The sequence below is a fragment of the Tamandua tetradactyla genome, chromosome 3 (genome assembly GCF_023851605.1).
Source record: "Tamandua tetradactyla isolate mTamTet1 chromosome 3, mTamTet1.pri, whole genome shotgun sequence".
Lineage (NCBI taxonomy): Eukaryota > Metazoa > Chordata > Mammalia > Pilosa > Myrmecophagidae > Tamandua > Tamandua tetradactyla.
The window spans coordinates 20,960,853-20,982,017 of record NC_135329.1 but is presented as its reverse complement, the minus strand read 5'-3'; the positions used below and the strand labels follow the sequence as shown (position 1 = coordinate 20,982,017).

Below are 21,165 nucleotides of genomic sequence, written 5' to 3'. Positions count from 1 at the left end.
GGAAAGGCCGCCCGGCGAGGTCTGCCGGAGGCGAGAGGGTAGAGGTGGGGGACCTCGCACCCCGCGCCGGCCGCGGGCGCGGAGGGGCGGGGGGCAGGGGGCGCGAGCAGCCCCAGCTGTCAGCGGCGAACAAAGGCCGCCGAGCGCCTGGGGAGGAGGCTGCGGGCCGCGCCCCGGCCAATGAGTGGCGCCGGCTCTGGCCCCGCCCCGCGCCCGCCCCGCCCCGCCCCGCCTCGCGCCCGCCGGCCGGCCCGCAGCGCCGGGACCTGGCTCAGAGGCCGGCACGCTGCAAGCGGGCGAGCGGGCCAGCGGGCGGGGAGGCCGCGCGCGCCCGAGACCGAAAGTTTCTCCGCCCGCCTCCGGGAGTGAGCGGGAGCCGCGAGCCGCGCGCCGCGCCGCGGGACGAGCTCGGTCCCGCAGCCCCGGGAAAAGAAAGACAGGAACACAGCCCAAAACACTGAAAAAAAAAAAAAAAGCGTAATTCTCAAGTCAGCCCCGAAGCATAGGGAAGAAGGTAAGGTGCGGTGGACTAGGGGTCTGGTTCCCTTCGGTGAAGTGTTTGCTGCTGGGAAGGGGCGCCCCAGGCTGGAGAGAAAACTGTGCTCCCCGCGTTCTGACAGTCCGCGGGTCCGTCCGCCTGTCCGTCAGTCTTTGTCTTTTTGTGTCAGTATCTGTCTGGGTGTCTTTGTCCCTGGATGTTAAGTGTCAGGGTCTTTCCTCTCTGCCAAGGTTGGTGCTGCTGCTCTGGTCCCAGCAGCAGGAAATTACTGGCGTCTGTCCTTCTGTCTTTGTCTCCGTCTACTGCAGTCGGGGCTTATCACCTTTCAGCCCCGAATCTGATGTTAATGGACATTCATGTTCAGGCGACACTGGTGTTGGAAGTGAGGACTGGTGGGGGTGGGGGTGGGGGGTGAGACCAGGCCGGGCCCCTGAACTTTGCCGTGTGGAACTTTGGAGATGTGCCGTGTCCACACTGGTGGCCGGGCCGGCGGATGCGGTCAGGAATGTGGAACATTTCGAGGATGGAATATGTCACAGGGACTGAGGTGCACAGAGAGGGCTTGAGGAGCCTCACGGTCTAAAGGACTCCCCTGAGAGCTACAGGCCACCTGGGCCAGTACTGAAATGTGCAATTCAGGCAAAACACCACTTACCCACACGCATGGCATTCACTTCTTTCCCTCACGCACCGCAGACAGCAGCCTGCCAAGTGTATCCGCCTCACTCCCGGCTTCTCAGTCCTCAATTTCCCAGGAACCAAGAATGCTTAGGGATCTGAGCATCTAAGTGTTCCTGGGTCCTTCCCCTTCCATTCCAGCCACATCCTTCTGTTGCTTTCAGCCCCTCTGTTCTGGTCTTAAGGTGCTGGAAAACTAATGAGGAGGCATTGAATTCTGGAGAGCGCTTTGTGGGGGCTCCTGCTCTGCTGCAATTGCAGGCTCCTTGTCATTGTGGGAGCTGGTGAGCCCAGCCACGGAGAGATGAGCTGTTTGGCAATTCTTCCTGCAGGGGAGACCCATGAGAAGAGTTTGTGGGTAGGGGGCAAGGGAGGTTAACCTGAGTTCAAAACAGTTTTCCGCAGGCACGCAGAGGGAAAATGGAGCTGTTTGCAATGTGTATGCATATGCATGCACATGGCCATGGATGTCGGAGACTGTGTGCAGACAGGAAGGGTGGAGATAAATAGAGTCTGTGGGTAGAAAACTTACATAGTAATGAAGTATGGGGCCTCACCTGGTATTTACTCAGTGTCTTTCTTCTTGAGGTGCTTTCGGCACTTCATAGACATTATCTCATGTGTTATCTCCCTTATCCTCACAACATAATTACCAGGTCGGCATGAAGCCTGGTTTGCTTTCTGCCTTCTATCAATGAAGAAACTGAGGCACCAGAGGCAAAGGGCTTTGCCTGAGGTCACACAGCTAATGGGAACAGAGTTGGGCTTAGGAACTGGGAGTCCACAGAAGGGGTCCCGGCTGGATGGAGGTGAATGTGGCACCCTCACTGTGCTGGAGGTGAGAAGGAAACCAGGTGGAGAAGGAAGAGTGTCTCTTGGAGGTGTCTGTGTGCCAGCGGCAGGGAGGATGGCCAGAGGTGGTGGTGATTTAACCTTTATGCAGCCACTGTGTGCTTCCCCAGGTAAAACGCCTGGTTTTAGCAACTCACCTCGTTTAGCAACTCAGTGTGTGCATTTGCATGTCTAGAGGGGATGTCCCCCTGTCTAATTGTGCCTCAGCAGGTATGTGCTGGGGCAACTGCCAGTGAAGGTGTGTTGCTGTGTAGTGGGTGTTGGGGAGAGCCCAAATTTGGGGAATGGGAGAGGGAAAAATTTGCTGTGCAATTTTAAGAAGACATGGGTCAGCACTTGTGAGCCAAGACGTAGAGGGGATCCAGCCACATAAAAATGCACTTCCAGTTCCCAGATTTTATTTATATGCTTCTGCCCTTTATTCACTGTTCATTTAATAAATATTTATTGAATACCTCCAGAATGCAAGGCTCTGGGCTAGGCATTGGGGCAACAAAGATGAATCAGGTAGTGATGAAGAATCTGTGGTTAAGCAACTCGTAGACAAGTATAATGATGATAGTTAACCGCAGTTAATACCACTTACTAAGCACACTGTGTGCCCAGTACTTTTTATTCTTGATCTCATTTAATTTCCATTGCAACGCTGCAGGTATGAATGATTATCAGGTGAGGATACTTAACTTCTAGGCTAGATCATGGTAGAGCAGGGATTTGAACTCAGTTCACTAAGACTCCAGACCCTGGCTCTATTTTCCTCTGCTGCTTTTGAGCATAGAAACCCACTAGTCTATCTGCCTAGAATATTCTTGCCCTTTCCCTCTCCCTTCTCCGCCTAACTGCTTCCTACTTGTCCTTCAGAATTTTGGGGCAAGGATCACTTCCTCCAGGAAACTTTCCTCTATCCTTAAGCCTGGGTCTTCCACTGAGCTCCTACCAGCACTTCATGCTATCATATTTACCCACTGGCTGCCTGAAGAGCCTACAAAGTTTGTGGAGGCAGAGATAGCGTTGCAAATTCTCAGCTACTCTGAGTAGTCCCTTAGGAAATGCTTGCTTAATGAATCAATGGGAAAGAGAATTGCTGGGGAGCACTTTTTCCAACAGAATGGAGGATTTCTGCATGGGCAGACTTTTCTGGTGTGACTTCCAACTCTTTCCTTTATTATTAGGCTGTCTTCGGGGCCTCCACACAGAGAGGGCTTGCTCTGTTCCAAGCCCTGTGTCCAAAAGTTAGGGAATTTAAGGAAAACCCAGCCCTCACACACCCCAGCAAGCCCCTCCACCCTCTCTCCAGGTCAGTCAACCAATAACTACAATTATAGAAATGGAAAGTGGTAGGCGTGCTCTAGGCTTGGGGTTGTAAAATCATGCACTTGGAACCCCAGGGGGCAGATGGTTCCAGGGCAATGATGAAGTGTTTCTGTGGTTTTGCCAACCGAGAATGTTCCAACTGCTGGGAGAATCTTTGGGCTGATTTGCATATTAGGTCTTTGGGATTGCTTTTGAATAGCTCATTGTACTGCTACAGTTTGAAAACCACTGATCTGAAATGGACACTCTTACTCTGGTGTAGGGAGTATGAATTGCTACCATGTTTAGGGGGACGTAATCTATGATGATTTGTTCAAGGTCCTACAGTTGGCTGATTCCCTTCATAGTGCCCTGTCACCACCCCTGATATTTCTGAAATTGGCCCTGCCACATGTCTTTTCAGGGGTCCATGACAATTTTAGTTTTGGTTTCAAAGATCATTACTCGAGTTTGCAATGCTCTACGTTGCACTATTTATATATCTATCTATCCATTTATTTATTTGCATGGGCAGGCACCGTTGCACTATTTATTCAAGGTCTTATCTATGCAAGGTGCCAGGAGATGGGGGATATTAAAAAAATGGTTAAAAAGTTTTATCTGTGCACAGTGCCAGGAGATGGGGGTTATTAAAAAAATGGTTAAAGAGTGATTTGAGACTGGAAATTGTGATGAGAACTGGGAAGAGAAACCAATGCACATGAATCAATGACAAGTAAATTGAAAATTGGATTGCACTAACTTTGAGTTCAGCAGCTGTTCAGCAAGAGGGAGGGGAGCTGGAAGATACCAGGCAGGAGACAGTAGTGGATTGAACCTTGAAGGTGAACCTAGGGAGGGTATCCGTACAGCAGACCTTGTAGCTGTCAAGGTCATAGATCTGTCATGCTGGCCAAGAGCTGAAGAAATGAGGGCTTTCTCTTCTAAGGGAAACCCTTGCTGAAGCCCGCTCCCTCCTTCTGTCCAGCTCGGCTAATCTCCCAGAGCAGATGAAGTTGGTGAACGAAAAATGGGGAATTTAACTCATCTCTTACCACTATCTCCAGCCAAACAAGTGTGCAAAGAAGTCTGTTGGTGACCTCCTGCGAGGGTTTAGCAGAGTGGGTGGGGATGGTGCCAGCTGAAGCCAGGCATGGCTGAGATGGATTTCGGGCTTAGTTGTCTCCTGGGCCCTGTCTAGAGGGTTTAGCAGAGTGGGTGGGGATGGTGCCAGCTGAAGCCAGGCATGGCTGAGATGGATTTCGGGCTTAGTTGTCTCCTGGGCCCTGTCTAGCGAGGCCACCTCTGCATCACTGCAATCACCATCTTATTTCTCTCACATTCTTGTTTCCTGCCTTCTGACTTCTACAAATGACCCAACACCATCCCTAGGCTTCCTGTGATAATGATTTGAATAGCCCTTTTTTATTTGTGTAGGGCTTCACACATTAAAAGGGACATAAAAGTATTTACACTTCACAACAACTCTATGAGAAAATTTCTTCCACCACTTGGCAAATGAGAAAACTGAGTGAGCCAAACAGAGGTGAAGGAATTGACCCAATATTACAAGTGGAGCACTGGGATGTGAACCCTGGTGCCCTAATTTCCCAGTTTGGGGATAAAGTCACCAAACTGTCCAGCCTTCTCATTCATTAGATGGATATAGGTTTGCTGAATGGTTGACAAGTATTGAATGTGCAGGATAAAAAAAAAGTTCTCTTAATTAAAAGAACTCAGTTACTTTCATAACCATTGAAATGTAAGTGATGAGAGTGTGGGCCCTTTCCTTTCTTTTTCTGTGCTCCTCCCCCAATCCCTGAGCGCTTGTTATGCTTATACATTAAGCTCAATAAAAATAAATGAGGTTTCAAGGATAATGGTATGTCTACTTTGGGATTTTCTTTAATGAATGAAGGTTTGTAATGATCTTATTGGTAGTTTCTCAGATATATATATATATTTTTTGCATGGGCAGGCACTGGGAATTGAACCCTGGTCTCCAGCATGGCAGGCAAGAACTCTGCCTGCTGAGCCACTGTGGCTCACCCTCAGATATGTTTTTAAAGTACATGAAATGGTCTTGGGTCAAGTAAGTTAAAAAATATTCTTGTAATTTTGTTTATTAAACTTTTTACTTGTCACTGCTTTCTTCATGGTAGATTTATCAGCTTAGTCCACTCCACATCGAAATTACAGTAAATTTGGCTTCATAGAATCTGAGTTAATGCCTCTCCATTGAAATACCAAAATTGCCTCTATAATTTCAGTGTTTCCACCTTACCCATAATCAAGTTTCATACTAACCTGGGATAGGAATCTCTTCCCTCCTAACTTAGTGGCACTTAGTGGCCTGGGAAAACCAGACTTCAGAGAGTGCTGGTGCCTGGAGGCTGCACCTCAGATGCAGATAGAATGAGCCAGACGTGGGTGGGAAAAAGGGTGCGAAGGGAAGCCAGGGAAGGTGGAGGGAGAGTCAGAGGACAGAGAGTGTTGCATGTGTGTAACCTAACAGCTGAAGCTAACTGATCCTAATGAGTCCAGCCGAGAGTTGATGTTTCCTCCTAAGTGACACGCCATGTTGGCTTCTGAGCAGATATGTTGTGGGCAGCGTTCAGTACCTGGAACCAAGGCGGTGAAGAGCTTGGCCATCCAGATCAGCCATAGGTTTGCTTCCATGTCAGTTCATCACTGTGTTTGGAGATAACTGCCAGAACACACACACATACACACACACACACACACACACACGCATTCACACACACTCATCCATTCTATCATCTCTCTGTCTTGACATGTGCTGTCCTGTCATATCAATACTGAGGTCACAAGTCCATCCCGTAACATGAGTTCTCACATCCCAAGGCGTCAGGATCTGAAGACCCACCCCTCTGTCTGCCCTGGGCTGGGCTTTCTTTGGCATCATCTGAGAGGCGCACGGGGAGCATCGTACCCGCTCCCCCATACCACAGAGCCTTGCCTTTTACCATTCCCAGCATTCTTTTATTTTTATTTTTTTGGCATGGACGGGCTCTGGGAATTGAACCTGGGTCTCTGGCATGGCAGAGAGAATTCTGCCACTGAGCCACCATTTCACCGCCCCAGAGGAAGGTTTTCTTGTTTTGTTTGTGGTTCTTTCCCATCATTCTTTTGACTTACTATCAGCCCTTAGAGCCTCCCAGATAGAGCAGCACCCACTTATCAGATGATTTTCCACCAGAAGAGGAGGAACTAGTCCAGGTGAGACTTCTAGCCTGAGAAGCGTCAAGGACAGAGGCTGCTCCAGGGTGGAGAGGATGGTGCAGAGAGCAGGGGTGGGGTGGGGATTGCTCTGAAAATAGATACCAACAGTTTCACAATTTTGCCTGCTTGGCTGGGGTCTCCAGCAAACCCTTGTTCTTGATGGGTTTTTGTACTCCTGCCCCCCTACTTTTTTTTCTACCCCCATACCCCTGTTCTTTGTCGTCCAAGGGCAAATCTCGCCCCAGTGGGCAAATCTGAAATTCACTATATATTTCAAATATGAAATTCATCAAGTAATGGAGGTCCTCCCTCCCTGCCCGAGGCATTCACAGGCAGGCTGTGCACTTGGCTCCTATGGGACAGTGAGCTTTTGGGGGCATCTGTACTCTCCTTGCTGCTGCAAAGTCATTTGCTGCTAAATCACCCTCCTCTTGGCATCCTGGACTGCTAAATTGGTCTCAACTTGCTGTACTTCCACCCACCACCTTAGTCATTATTCACTGGCAGCGTTCAGAGAGTGGGTGTAAAGCAGCCGAACATTATATTCCTGCTGAAAAAAGAGAATTGAGTATAGACATGCAAGGCGAGGGGAGAGAGGCAAGGAGATGGGGAAACAAAGCTTGGGGTTTGCCTGCACCTCTCCGCGGTGACCCAATGATGCAGGGTGTCGGGGTGGTGATAGGTGAGTGTGTCCTGGTGCAGTAGGATGGGACACAGCCTTTCTGGGATGAGGGGACTACATTCATTACTCGTGAGGGGCTACACTTGCTTGGTCTGCAGGGAGGGAAGGACATGAGCCCTTGGGGCAGACAGACTTCTCCCTCAGTGAGCTCCGTGTTCTTTGCATTCTGCAGGAGGTTAAGCATCTGTTTCCAAGTACTAGTATTTAGGTTTTCATCTCCATTCTCCCTCCCTGCCTAGATTATAAACTCCTTGAAAATGAAAGTGTGTCTCATGCCTCCACTCTCTGGTACCCGACCCTGTACATAGTCAGGGCTCAGCCCGAATGGCTGAGATGGATGGTGGCAACATTTCCAATAGCTTTTCCAGCCATGTCAGAGCTCCCTGAGCTGTCCAGAGGCCACAGAATCAGGGGGCCCAGTGGGCAAAGAGGAGAAAGAATAAGAAGTAAACTGCCACACTTGGCCTGCCATCTCGGGGAGGAGGCCTCCAGGGGAGAAAATGTTCCACCGCAGACCAGACCAGCCTCTATCCCGGTGCTGAAAGCTAAGTGCCCAGTGGGCCTCTCTTGAATGGCTCCTCCAGTGAACTTTGATTGCACTGAGTCTGCAGGAGGTGGAGAACAGAGTCGTCTCACATGCCAGGCAGCAGGGACAGCCTCAGACAGAGCAGAGTGACCTTGACCAGAGGTTTTCTGAGTCACTGGTAACATTCCTTTGGCCTCCCAGGGAGAGATTGGAAGGGGACCAGCACATCTATCAGGCTTGGGATCTACTGGGCCCAGACTCAGGTTCCTTGTACCCACTGTGCAAGGATGATGATGATGAGAAAACTAAAACAGAAGCCTCCACACAGCCAGGGAGGCCTGGGACACCTGGGAACCACTCTGAGAATGTGTAGAAGTTTAGAGGAATGAGCTCTTGACTTTCTACCAATGTCTAGAAGGAAACCCCTTCCCCACGTGTCTCCAAGATTCCTCTTGGCCGGTGCTGGCTCAACCCTACACTTGAGAAGAGAGATTGCAGGCAGCCTCAGAAGGCTGCTTTGAGTACTCAGGGCAGCTTCCCTTATTTATTGCAACCTTCAGACACCCCGGGCTTTGGCCCCCACCTGCCCCTCCCCCTGGAAGGGCATCTCAGCAGTTCAAGGAGAGGAGGGAGGGAAGGAGTGGACTGTGCTTGAGGAGACAACCTCCCCCTCCTTGCAGATCAAATTCCCCCAGCCCTAACGCCTTGGTGGCGCCAGCAGACAAACCGCACTGCAGACAGGTGGGAAAAACAGGAGAGGCCAGGCAGAGCCCCCAGTCTCCACCTGCACTGTAAAGCGAGCTGCCGACTGAAGGAGGCCCAGGAAGGATTCCCCAGCTGCCTTTGGCTCCTCCTCTCCTTGACTGGCTTGCAGCTGCTCCTGTTCAAAGGCTCTGCAGCCGGCTGCCCTGGCCGGTATATGGGCAGGATACTTGGCTTCTCTTGAGACCAGACTCCCTCATCTACCAGAATGGGGGTGCCAGGCTTTCAGCTCCCCCTGAGCTCCTCTAGGACCTCCAGCATCTGTTGACTTAGAATCTTTCCCTTGATGATAGAGTTCTCTCCATACTAGAGCCAGAGACAGGACCCTCAAGAATAGGATTCCGGGCGGGCCGCGGTGGCTCAGCGGGCAAGAGTGCTTGCCTGCCATGCCGGAGGACCTCGGTTCGATTCCCGGCCCCAGCCCATGTAAAAAACAAACAAACAAACAAAATATAATAAAAAAACAAGAAAATGTTTAAAGATGTTTCCCTTTCTTCCTTCCATCCTTCCTTCCTTCTCTCTGTCTTTCCTTCCCTTAAAAAAAAAAAAAAAAAAAGAATAGGATTCCAAGATTTATCAGGAAACTTTTAAGAACCTACTTTGAAGAAATGCCGAGTACTCTACATAAAAACACAACATTTCACGGTAGAAATACCATTCGACCAAGTTCTCCTCTCAGAAAAAAACAAACAAACCTTCTTCCCCAGGTTGTTGCCTTCTCTCTACTCACCTTAAGAACGTCTTACTCTGGACCCTAGGAACCCAGTTCTTTCTATTGTAGTTCCATTCTTATAAAGTCGTAGAGGGCTAGGACTATGTGAAACATTCTGCTGGATACTGGAAGGTGCAAAGAAGAGCAAGACAGAGACCCTGCCACAAGGAATCTGATCAGGTGGTATTGGGAGATAAACAAATGCATTAAATATCCACCCATGCATCCAAAACAGAGTTGGTATAAAAAGTCTTCATGGAACATATGGAACTCAAGGAGGACGTTGAAGATTGAGTATGATTTTAATAGAGATGGAGTGGCGGGGGTGGCAAAGATAGGGAACAACAAGTGGTGAGAAAATAAACCTAGAAATGCAGGTTGGAGTTAAACTGAATTTGCACACCCAGCTTGGGAGCTTGGAGGTTATCTGGTAGGCAGTGGGGAGCCATAGGGGTTTTGAAGGCAGAGGGCTGACATCCAGAGGAGTGGTTTTAGAAAGTGAATCTAGCAGTGGAATATAGAATGGATTTAAGAGTGGACGGACTTCTTTCTAGAAATAACTTTATTTATTAGAATGTCTTTCTGTTCTCATTCCTAATCTCATTGTTGATAGCACTTGTTCCCAGAGATCTTGTGCAGCCTGGAAATATTTGGGGTCGCCAGGGCTTTGAGGAGAGGGAAGTTCCTTGTTCAAGTTCAGACAAACAGCACTCAGGTGCCGGATCTAGGACTTGTATGTGGGGAACACCTCCCCACTTTAGATCTGGAAGGAATCACAGGGAGCTTTCTTTTTACTTGTATTAAAATGGATGAGGACACAGAGGCCCAAGGAGGGGAAGGTACTTGCTCAGGTCTCCCAGTGGTTAGTGGAACAGCCGGGACAGGTGGTCCCACTTCAGGGCTCTTTCCGTGTAGGCCTACTGATTGTGGACGAGGACTGAAGGGCCCTAGAATTTATCAGATCCTCAAATCTTGTGTATTAGTCAAGTTTCCCCAGGGGACATCCAGAAACATCAATAGTAGGAGGTTTTCACTCTTGGTGGAGTTTCTTCTCGTCGAAGTCAAGGGAGCCCATGGATTTCAGGGATACTTGATAACCAACTGTTTCCATTCTCCTCTCTTCTCTTTTTTCTTTTTTTCTCTGGGTGCTTCAGACATTTTATCTCCTCCTGTTCCTTTTCCTCCCTCCTAAGTGTTCTGAGATGCTTCCCAGAGAGAGTGACAGCAAAGGCTTGTGGTGCCACTCCATAGTTGCCACTAGTTGGTGCCTTTCAGAAATGAAAAAACAAGTTCCCTGCCTGGTCTGTCTCATATGTGCACAGCATAAGCCAAACCCAAACAGGATGAGAAAGTTGCCGGGTGCCAGTCAGCCGTGCTAACCACCCAGTGCGTTGATGCCACATAGGGAGAGAATCCCCGACAGGAGGCAGCTGCATATCTTGATCTTGGATGGGATGTTGATGAGGGGGTGAGAGGGGTGGGACTCATCAAGCAGAGACATCCCTCAGTCTCAGTAGAGCAGGGCACTGGGGTCCCCTGTCCATGGCTATGAGGCATTCAGAACCACATTTCCCGTTTTCCTCTAGAAAGTTCTTCAACTTGGTACCTGCTAAAAAAACCAGCAAGTGGAAGGAGGGGCAAGGTATGGCAATGTCTCTATGAAGAGCAGGTTCACCTGTGTCCAGTGAAGTGCTACCTGGAGGCATGCCCTTCCTCAAGCTATAACTCAGTCCATGCCATGCTTCCTTATTCTTCCCGAGGAATTAACCCACACCTCGACAGCAACCTACAGCCCTGGTAGAGAGAGCAAGTGAGGTCCAAAGTCACATGATATTTTTCAGATTGGCAACCATGTGGATAAGTTTGGGAGTGGATCGTGAAAAGAATGTGGTTTTTGAGATCAGATGGACCAGTGTTCGGATCCAGCGTTACTACCTATTAGCTTTGCTGCATCAGGCAGGTCACTTAGCCTCTCTGAGCCTCAGTTTTCTCAGCTGCCAAGTGCACTGCATCTCAATATCGAATTTTTGTGAAAATCACATGAGCCAGTGTAAGTAAAACATGTGAAACAAAATAGGGTCTTGACGGATGCCAGCCGCACTCCCTCCCCACAGCTCCACCTGCGGGAAACATGCAGGAGGGTGCTGAGCCCTTGTCACAGGCACAGGTTCAGGGGCTAGGGAGGGACAAGGGACAACTTACTCCGGCAAAGGGCGACGATCCTAACTGCAAACAATGTGGGGGGAAAGGGGCTGGAGGTCACTCTGGAACTCCATCTCTGTTGCCAGTGTGATGGAATTAAAGTTGATTGAACGCTTATGAAGTTGTGGTGAATGGATGCCTGTGACGTCCCTCGAGGGTCCTGACATCAGGACTCAGTACCAAAAGCTGCTTCCTTGCTCTGCTTGTCCTGTTTCCAACGCTGGTGAAGGAGAGGAAGAGGGGAGGGGAGAGAACTCCCAGACCCTCCACGGCAGCTGGGCTCTCCCTCCACCCTGGGGAAGGACCACACAACGCCAGCTCCAGCGGGTATGTGCGTGGAGCAGAGTTTAGAGAGGGAAGATCTCTCCCCAGGGTGAAAGCCTGGATAGAAAGGGGTTTGTACTCCTCCTCTCTCTTCCTTCCTCTGCCTCCGGCTTCAAAGCCAATGCCTTTCCCATCTGGATCATTTTCTGGATTATGTAGCACATAAGGTCAGGAATAGGAGAGAAAGAAAAACAAATAAAATGAAACAACTTTTCTCTCTATTCAGTTTATGGTGGCTGCGCAGATGTGAGAGGGGCTGGATCTGACCGAGTCCCATACAGAATGCAAAAGACATGTCAGAAGGTCTAATACGACATGAAAAGTGGAAAAACATTTATTCTATCTAAATGGCATTAAGTAATGGGTGAGAAGCTGCTCCTGTTCTACTGAGACTGAGGGAGGTCTCTGCTTGATGAGGCCCACCCCTCCCACCCTGTCACCAACATCCCTGTGGCCACCCCACCAAGGACACATACATGCGTTCTCCCTCATGAGATGGGGTTTGATGCACCTTCCAGGAGAGCTGAACATTGCTTTACTTTTCTTCTTGTCTTTTCTTTTTTTTTAAGTGGAGGAACCTTTTCCCGTTAATGGTGTGACCCAGAGAGTAGAGGTAACTTCTGAGGCTATACACAGTCATAGCTATTAGGCCTCTCATCTGACACTAGAACCTGCATCTTCCGAGTCCAGTGATCTCTCCATTCCCACATGTAGGTACCTATCTGGGTTAAGGCAGTGCTCCCACCAACGTGGAGCTCCCACGGCTCTTAGGTGTGTCTCAGAGTGGATACCGTGTTATTTGTGCTAGTTCAATTGCAGGGCCATCTGATTCTAGGACTGGGAGTGCTTGAAAAGCTGTCCAGAAACAAAGGAAGCCATGGGACATCCTTCTAGGCAGCCGCAGCTGTCCCCCTTTAAATTACATGGTGGCAGGCACCTCCCACCTGTATCACTGAGACAGAGTTCAAACAACTGCCCTCTGCACAGTCCCAGGGACAGCTATTAAACTTCCACTTGTCCTTGCTTTGAGGACTGATGAGAGATGTGAAACTTAAAGAAATACAAGGCAGATGGAATTAAGCCTCACTCTCATGGCATAACGTGGTTTTCAGGTAAACTGCCAAGAGTCAAGATAAGAATGCTACGTCGAGGCTTCTGCTATAGATGTCTCCACCCAGTAGGACCCTAGAGAAGTATGTCCCAGATGAACAGAGGACAGCATAACTCCAGAGCTCCTCTTCCCCATCATTTCTGCCCACATCCAAGAACTGTGTTCCATTGCCTGACCACAGAGCAGAAGAGGGACTGAGAGGCAGATAAGGATCTCCCAGGAGCTGCCAATTGTGGATGGGATCCAATTGCAGTATGAGTCTCCCTGCTTTGCCCAGACCTGTGCTGGTTGCACAGTGCTTCCGAAAGCAGCCAGGACAAGCATCTGCAGGGAGAGAGCGTCAGGAGGAATCAAATGATCAACCGCATGTATGCTTCCCCTGAGGATCAGAAAGGGTTTATAGGATCTCAGCCTTGGCAGACAAATATGTTTCTATATTAAATGATAGAAGGGCCCTTCCAGAAGGTAGAGTCTGTTTTCTGAGGTGGTGACTCTGAAGGTTTCTCTTGCCAGAGAACCTGTGGCCACCAGGTGTTCAGTGTACACCAGGCCAAGTACAAGAGTGAGCACTGCTTGGTGCAAACTGGAACCTGTGCTATTTCATGCTTGCTCCTCCTGCCCTGAGCCACTGAGCTGAAGAGTGTATGCTGGATTCCTCCACCCTGTCCTCCCTGTCTTCCCTGGACTCATTTGAAAAGGACTCCTTTAGTGCTCTTCAAGGAAGAGGCAGAAAATGGGTGAACAGGGGAGGCAAGAAACAGGAGGAGGTAAACACCTTCCATGCCACAGCTCAGAAGGAAGATAGGGCCAGAGAACCAACAGGAATAACCCTGGGAACAGCTGATACCATATTCCACAGTGAAAGACTGAAATCTTTCCCTCTAAGATCAGGAACAAGGTGAGCGTGTGCCACTAGTGTTACTCAGCGTTGTTCTGGAAGTTCTAACCAGAGCATTTAGGCAAGAAAAAGAACTAAAAGACATCTGAATTGGAAGGGAAGAAGTGAAACTTTCCCTGTTTGCAGATGGCAAGATCCTATATATATATAAAGTCTAAAAAAACTACAATATATCTGCTAGAGCTAATATATTACATTGTGCAAGTAGCAAGGTACAAGATCAAGAGACAAAAAATCAGTAGTGTTTGTATCTGAAGAGGAATTCAAGGAAAAAAATAGAGTAATTAAAAGAATGAACTATCTTGGAATAAATTTAACCAAGGATGTAAAGGATTTATACATAGAAAACTATAAAACATTGCTAAAAGTAGCCAAAGAAGACTTAAATAAATTGAAAAACATTCCGTGCTCATAGATTGGAAGACTAAATATTGTCAAGGTATCAGTTTTATCCAATGCAATTTATAGGTTCAAGACAATCCCAATCAAAATTCCAACAACCTTCTTTGCAGAAATGGAAAAGCCAATCATCACATTTATATGGAAGGGTAAGGGATCCCAAATAGCCAAAATAATCTATGAAGAAGCAAATTTGGAATGCTCATACTTCCCAATTTTGAAACTTTTTACAAAGCTACAATAGTCAAAACAGCATGGTACTTGCATAAGGACAGACATATAGGAATTGAATTGAGAGTTCAGAAATAGGTCTGTACATCTATGGCCAATTGATTTTCAAAAAGAATGCCAAGTCCACTCTGTTAGGAAAGAATAGCCTCTTCAACAAATGGTACTGGCAAAAGTGGATGTCCATATGTTAAAAAATGAATGAGGAGCCCCTGTCTCACACCATATATTAATGTTAAGTCAAAATGGATCAAAGACTTCAATATAAGAATGAGGACTATAAAACTCCTAGAAGAAAAGTAGGGAAGCATCTTCAGGATCTTGTGCTAAGCAGTACTTTCTTAGACTTTACACAAAAGCACAAGCAATGAAATAAAAGTACATTAATGGATCTCATCAAAATTAAAAACTTTTCTGCACCAAAGACTTTATCATGAAAGTAAAAAGACAACCCACAGAATGGGAGAAAATATTTGGAAACCAGATATCTGATAAGGGTTTGATATCGAGAACTTATAAAGAATTCCTGTACTCAACAACAAAAAGACAACCCAATTAAAAAATGGATGAAAGACTTGAATAGACATTCCTTCAAAGATATACATATGTACACTTAGCACATGAAAAGATGCCCCACGTCATTATCCATTACGGACATGCAAATCAAAACCTCAATGAGATACCTACTAGAATCACTACTATTTTAAAAATGGAAAATAACAAGTGTTGGAGAGGATGTGGAGAAATAGAAACCCTTGGACATTGCAGAAGGGAATATAAAATGGTGCAGCTGCTATGGAAAATAGTTCAGCAGTTCCTCAGAAAGTTAAGTATAGAATTACCATATGACCCTGCAATCACACCTCTAGGTATATGTACCAAAGAATTAAAAGCAGGAACTTGAACAGATATTTCACAGCATGTTCATAGCAGCGTTATTCAGAGTTTCCAAAAGATGATGGCACCCCAAATGTCCATCAGCTGAATAGGGATAACAAAATATGGTACTACATATAATGGAATATGATTCAGCTGTATTAAGGTATGAAGTTCTGATTATGCGACAACGTGGATGAACATAAAAGACACTGTGTTGAGTGAAATAAGCCAGACACAAAAGAACAAATATTGTATGATTTCACTGATATGAACTAATTATAATAAGCAAATTCATGGAGTCAGAAGCTAGAATACAGGTTACTGCGGCCAGGATGTGGGTAGGGAATGAGGAGTTAATGCTTATTTGGCACAGAGTTTCTGTTTGGAGTGATGGAAAAGCGATGGATGATGGTGATGGTAGCACAGCATTGTGAATCTAATGAATGCTACTGACATGTCTCTGGATGTAGTTAAAAGGGGATATTTTAGGTTGTAAATATGTTACTAGAATAATTTTTTTTTTTTAACATGGGCAGGCACCGGGAATCGAACCTGGGTCCTCTGGCATAGCAGGCGAGCATTCTTGCCTGCTGAGCCACCGTGGCCCGCCCTAATTTTTTTATTTTTAATAAGGAATACCTCTGTGGAAAGAAGGAAGGCCCATCTGGTCTCATCTGCACTTTGGGGTTGGGCAGCTATTAGTTGACTATGATTCAAAGAAGATGCAAAGGGAAAAGAGGAGATGGTTCTAATTCAAAAGACCCCAGCACCCACCCCAAGCCCTGTCTATCACCAAGGAGAGCTGCTAAGACCGCTCCTTCCTATACACACACACCTGTGTGACTGGTCCTTGGTGACTTCCTTTCATTCAGTGCATTGAGTTCTTTCCATGTGGCAGATGTGGTGCCATGGTGAACAAGACAGTGCCCTGTCCTCAAGGAGCTTACAATCTACATGGCTGAGAGACCAGCCATTTCTAAGCCCTTTAAGAGCACATCCTACAAATGATTGATAGGTGACCATGAGTCTTTTTTTTTAATCTACTCAGTAGAGTCCCCAGTGGAAATGTCCCCAGTTCTTTAATGAGCCTAGAGTTAGAGCTCAGCAATCCAACCATGTCTACAGTCATTAAGTCCCATATGTTGGAAACAATAACCAGCCACCATTTGTTAAGTTCTTGATTACATCCTAGGCCTTTCACAAATGAAAATTCACTCAATACTTAGAAGAACACTATGCGATGTAGGTGTTATTGTTAGCAGAAGTTTAGGCTGCAGCTGTGGTCCAAGACTAGAAGGTGAAAGGATTACAGGCTGAACCCAGAGCAGGGCAAGGGAGGAGGTTAGAGGGGGCAGAAGTCATGGGGTGGGGTTATGTCTGAAAGAACAGGGAAGCTTGTGGGGAAAGGGGCAGGTGAAGGGGCAGGGAGATCACTAAGCATAGAGCCATGAGGTTTGATGCCACTGGAAAGAGTTGTTGTGTGGAGGGGCTAGAACTCTGTTGACAGCCTAGGTTCAAAGCCAGGCACTGCCACTTACCAGAGATAAAAACCCTAGTCCTCATTCCCTTCATTTTCAAATAGGGATAACAATATGCTTTTCAGCATTGAGGTGAGGCTTGCACCAGACCTTGTGTATATAGCACCTCATCCAGTATCTATAGCTCTGGAAATGCTTTGACATCCAAGGGACCAGTCTCTGTTGTTTCAGCTTGGACACCTGCCTCTGGCCAGAGGTGGTGGGGAAGGGAGATCTCCCTGCAGCCTTTCCTGAGCCATGGGGTGGTTGGTGATGAGCCTTTTCAGAGGAGGTCTCTGACGACATCCAGCTGTGTAGGAGAGGGAGCCAGCGAGAAGGCAAGCCCTGCTCAGCTGATCTGCCAGCATCATTACAGCTTCAGTCCCTCTTCTCCCTCTTGCAGTCTTTCCTGAAGGGGAAAAGAGCTAGGCCTTTTCTGAGACTAGGAAGCCCTTGGGGGCAAGGAGAGGAGGAGTTGAGCAGATGATGTAGTTCAGCTTTCTCCCTGTGGGGACCCCAGCCAGAGTGAAGGATGCCCCACCTTCTTGGTGGAGCATCAGCTGCAGGTGGGCTGAGCTGCAGGGTGAGAGGTAGTGGCCTCTGGGGAGGGGAAGGAGGCCATGGCTGCAATATTTCTCCCCCTTTACTCATTACTCCACCTCTGGAACCCCTGCTGAAGCCATCCTGCCACCTCTGCCTCAGAGATGGCACAGGCTCTGCCATGGAGGCAGGCAGAATCAAGAACCCACTCAGAAACACTCTTAAGAGCCAGAAAGGAAAGAAGGATAGAGCGAGGGAGGAAGAGAAGAAAACTAGATGGGCGAGTGTGCAGATCTTGCCTCCGACCTTGCACTCCTCACCGAACATCCGATGTACAGCAAGTATCCAGTCCTGTGTGACAGCAACGGGCATACAAGGCGTGTAGGAGGGACAGTCTCTGCCTTTTGCAGTTTAGAGCCCCCGTGAGTTGCTGAGGTACATGAAAGAGTGACCAGTTCTAAATATTAAGTCAAGAGACAATTAAGTCAATATTAAGCCAAGTGAAGGAACTCGCACAGGGTGGGTTTGAGTCCTGGCAACTTTCTCATTGTCATGTGATTGAACAAGTTCCTTATCTTCCCTCTCAGCTTCATTTCTTCTTCAGCAAATAGGGAAGAAAGAACCACTTCATAGAGTTATTGTGAGAATTTTTTAAAGATTTTATACTGTACATGCAGAAATGTGCACAAATGATGGATAAACAGCTGGATGAATTTTGCATATAAACAGAACCTAAATCGAGATAAAGTATTATAAATACCACAGAATTTCCCTCTTGTTTCCCTTTTATTACCATCCTCCATCTTGACACTACGTATATATATCTTTTTTACTTCTTTCTTACCTCTTTACTAATGCACTCATATGGTATGTACTCTTGCAAGAAACTCATTCACATTGTGTGTGGCAGTAGTTCCATCGCTCTCACTGCTCCATAGTATTCAATTGTATGAATATAGAATGGCTCATTTATTCTACTGTTGATGCCCATTTAGGTTTCCAGTTTGGAGCTATTACACATACTGCTGTTAGGCCTTTTAGTAAATACATATGAGCATTTTTACCGGGTCCATATCTAGGAGCGGAATTGCCTATATAAACTTTGATACTGCCAGTGTGGTTGAGAATGTTTGCACTCCCACCAGTGTGTGTTTCACTTATTGCACATCCTTGTCAACACTTGGTACTTTCAGGCTTTTTAATTTTAGCAAATATTTAGGTGGCATTTGATTATGATTTGAATTTGCATTTCTGTGGTGACTAATCATGGTGAGTCCTTTTTGATAAGTTTATTGACCATTTGCATGTTCTCTTTTATGAATTGTCTGTTCAATTCTTTTGCTTATTTTTATTGAGTTTCTATCTTTTTATTATTTGTGTATGGGAGTTCTTTTTATATTCTAAATATGAGTCTTTTTTAGATATATGTATTGTAAATGTCTTCTTCCACTCTATGGCTTGTCTTTTCACTGTTTTAGTGGAGACCTTTGATGAAGAGAAATTCTTCATTTATCAGGTTTTTTCTTTATGCTTAGTGCTTTTTATGACTTCGTTAAGGAATGTTTGCCTATCCAAATGTCATGAAGATGTTCTCCTCTGTTCATTTTTAGAAGCTTTAGTGTTTTACCTTTTGCATTTGTATCTGCAACCCATCTGGAATTTTTATTTATGTATACTATAATGTGAAGGAGGAGTTAAGATTCCTTCTTTTTTTTTCTAAATGGGTACCAGTTGACGCAGCACCAATGAATAAAAAGAACTTTATTTTTTACTGTTCTTTAGTATCATGTTTGTCATAAGTCGAGTGACTGTAAATGTGTCAGTCTGTGTCTGGACTCTATTCTATTCCATTGGTCAATATATCTACCTTTCTGCCAATATCACATTGTCTTAATTACTGTTACTTCAATAATAAGTCTTGATATCTGGCAGTATACACTCTATAGCTTTATTCTTTTTTCGAAATGGTCTTGCTTATTCTTGGTTCTTTGCAATTGCATATATTAGCTCCTGGGATTTTGCCTGGGATTTTCTTGAATCTGTGAATCAATTTGGAGAGAATTAAAATCTTTGCAATGTTGAATCTTCCAGTCCATGAACCTGACATATCTCTGCATTTATTTAGGTATTCTTTAATTTGTCACAACAATGCTTAACAATTTGCAATATAGTGGTCATATATAACGTGTATTCATTCTCAGGCATTTTTAAATGGTATGTTTTAAAGGTTTCTTTTCCTACTTATTTGTTTCTAGTATATAGAAATGCAAGGGATTTTTGCACATTGAATTTATATCCAGTGACCTTGTTAAATTTATTATAAGGATTAAATGAGATATCGCATGAACCTCAGGCACATAGCCAGGGCTCCCTCACTGTTATCTGCGTGCGGAAGATCTGAAGCAGATTAGGGCAGGAGAATGAGTCCTGAGGGATGTAATTAGTGAAGGAAGGCATCGGGGCAGAAGGATGGTGAGCTTGGGCGGGTGGGATTTGGTTGTCAATATGAAGAGGAGGAATCCCTATGGAAGGAAGTCGCATGAGAACCCTTAACAGTTAGTTTGAATGGACCTTGGGAGAGGTTACAGAAACCTGAATGGATCACAGTGACTCACATTGGCATTGCACTTTACAGCCTGCGAAACCTTTTCACGCCCACTGTGCCAGCGATCCTCACTGCACGCCCATGAGATCACCACAGGGAAGGTTTTTATGCCATTTCATTGATAAGGAAACTGGCTTAGTGTTCAGAGGCCTGGCCAAGGTCTGATCGTCAGGAAGTAAATGGTGAGACAGATTTCGAACACAAGCTTTTGGATTTCACCACTTAATGGAAAGTGTTTCTAAGACTATCAATGGCAGCATTTGGTCTTCATGGGATAGGACATGGAGAGCAGGAGAAGGTTATCAAGCAGAGAAGTGACAGAATGTTGAAAGCTGTGTTTAGAAAGACCTGTGTGCGGAACAGGTGGAAGGGAAGGGCGGCGGGCAGGCCCTTTGTGAGGCTGTTGTCAGCGGCCAGGCCTGAGATGACGCAGACCCCAGGGCAGGGAGGTGAGAGGGCGCAAGGGAGCAAATGCAGAGGAAGGCATCAGAGCAGCCAGGGTCAGAGCCCCAGAGCCCCACGTGCAGCAAAACACAGGAAAATGAATTTGGGGCTTTGGGTTCTCAACTCTCCATTTAAAAAGAAAGAAAGAAATTTGCATGTTTTTTACCCTTCCTCAGCCAATCTCATGATTAAAACAAAATGAACAAAAAATTCTTTCCTCTCATCTGCTGTTATGCTGGACCCCTTCCTCTAGCCTGCCGAAGGTGGATGGTCGAAGGCCAAGGGCTGTGGGCTCCCAGCTCCTGTTGCACACTGCCCTTGTTAATCTTCGGAAGGGCAGCTCTGCTTTCGTCTCCCAGGGATGGCCTGCCTTGCCCAGTGTCCATCCTGTTAGGTCAGTCCTTTTGTCCAGGCACCCCCTTTTCAACTCTGGCATGGTCCATGCTCCCTCAACATGAAATAGAACTTGGCAGTGGGGGTTCATCCAAAATCCTTTCTCTTTTCTCAAACCATGCTTGGTTGCCCTCATTGGAGCCTCCCAAAATGTCTGTGTCAGAGAGAGCAGTTCTGGCAAAGCCCAAGAGCAGATGATGATCGGGAGCCTCGGAGAGGATGACTTACTCAACACCGCACAACCAGTGCTGGCCCAGCAGAGAAAGGTCAAACCAGGGTGCCTGATCTCTAGTCTGTTGTTACTTTTGTTCCACCATAGAAAATAAAACAAAAAAACAGAGGAATTGAGGTATCTGTAGTTTGGACAACTTTGAGTAT

General features: G+C 46.7%; 1 protein-coding gene across 1 annotated transcript in view; it reads left to right on the top strand.

The window, feature by feature from the left end:
* The first annotated feature begins 332 nt into the window (after positions 1-332).
* The window catches only part of LZTS1 (leucine zipper tumor suppressor 1), a 55,037-nt gene continuing 34,204 nt past the window's right edge, over positions 333-21,165 (top strand). Inside the window, exon 1 of the mRNA XM_077152689.1 lies at positions 333-514. The gene's annotated coding sequence lies outside the window, so the exon portion shown is untranslated. The remainder of the gene's footprint in view (positions 515-21,165) is intronic.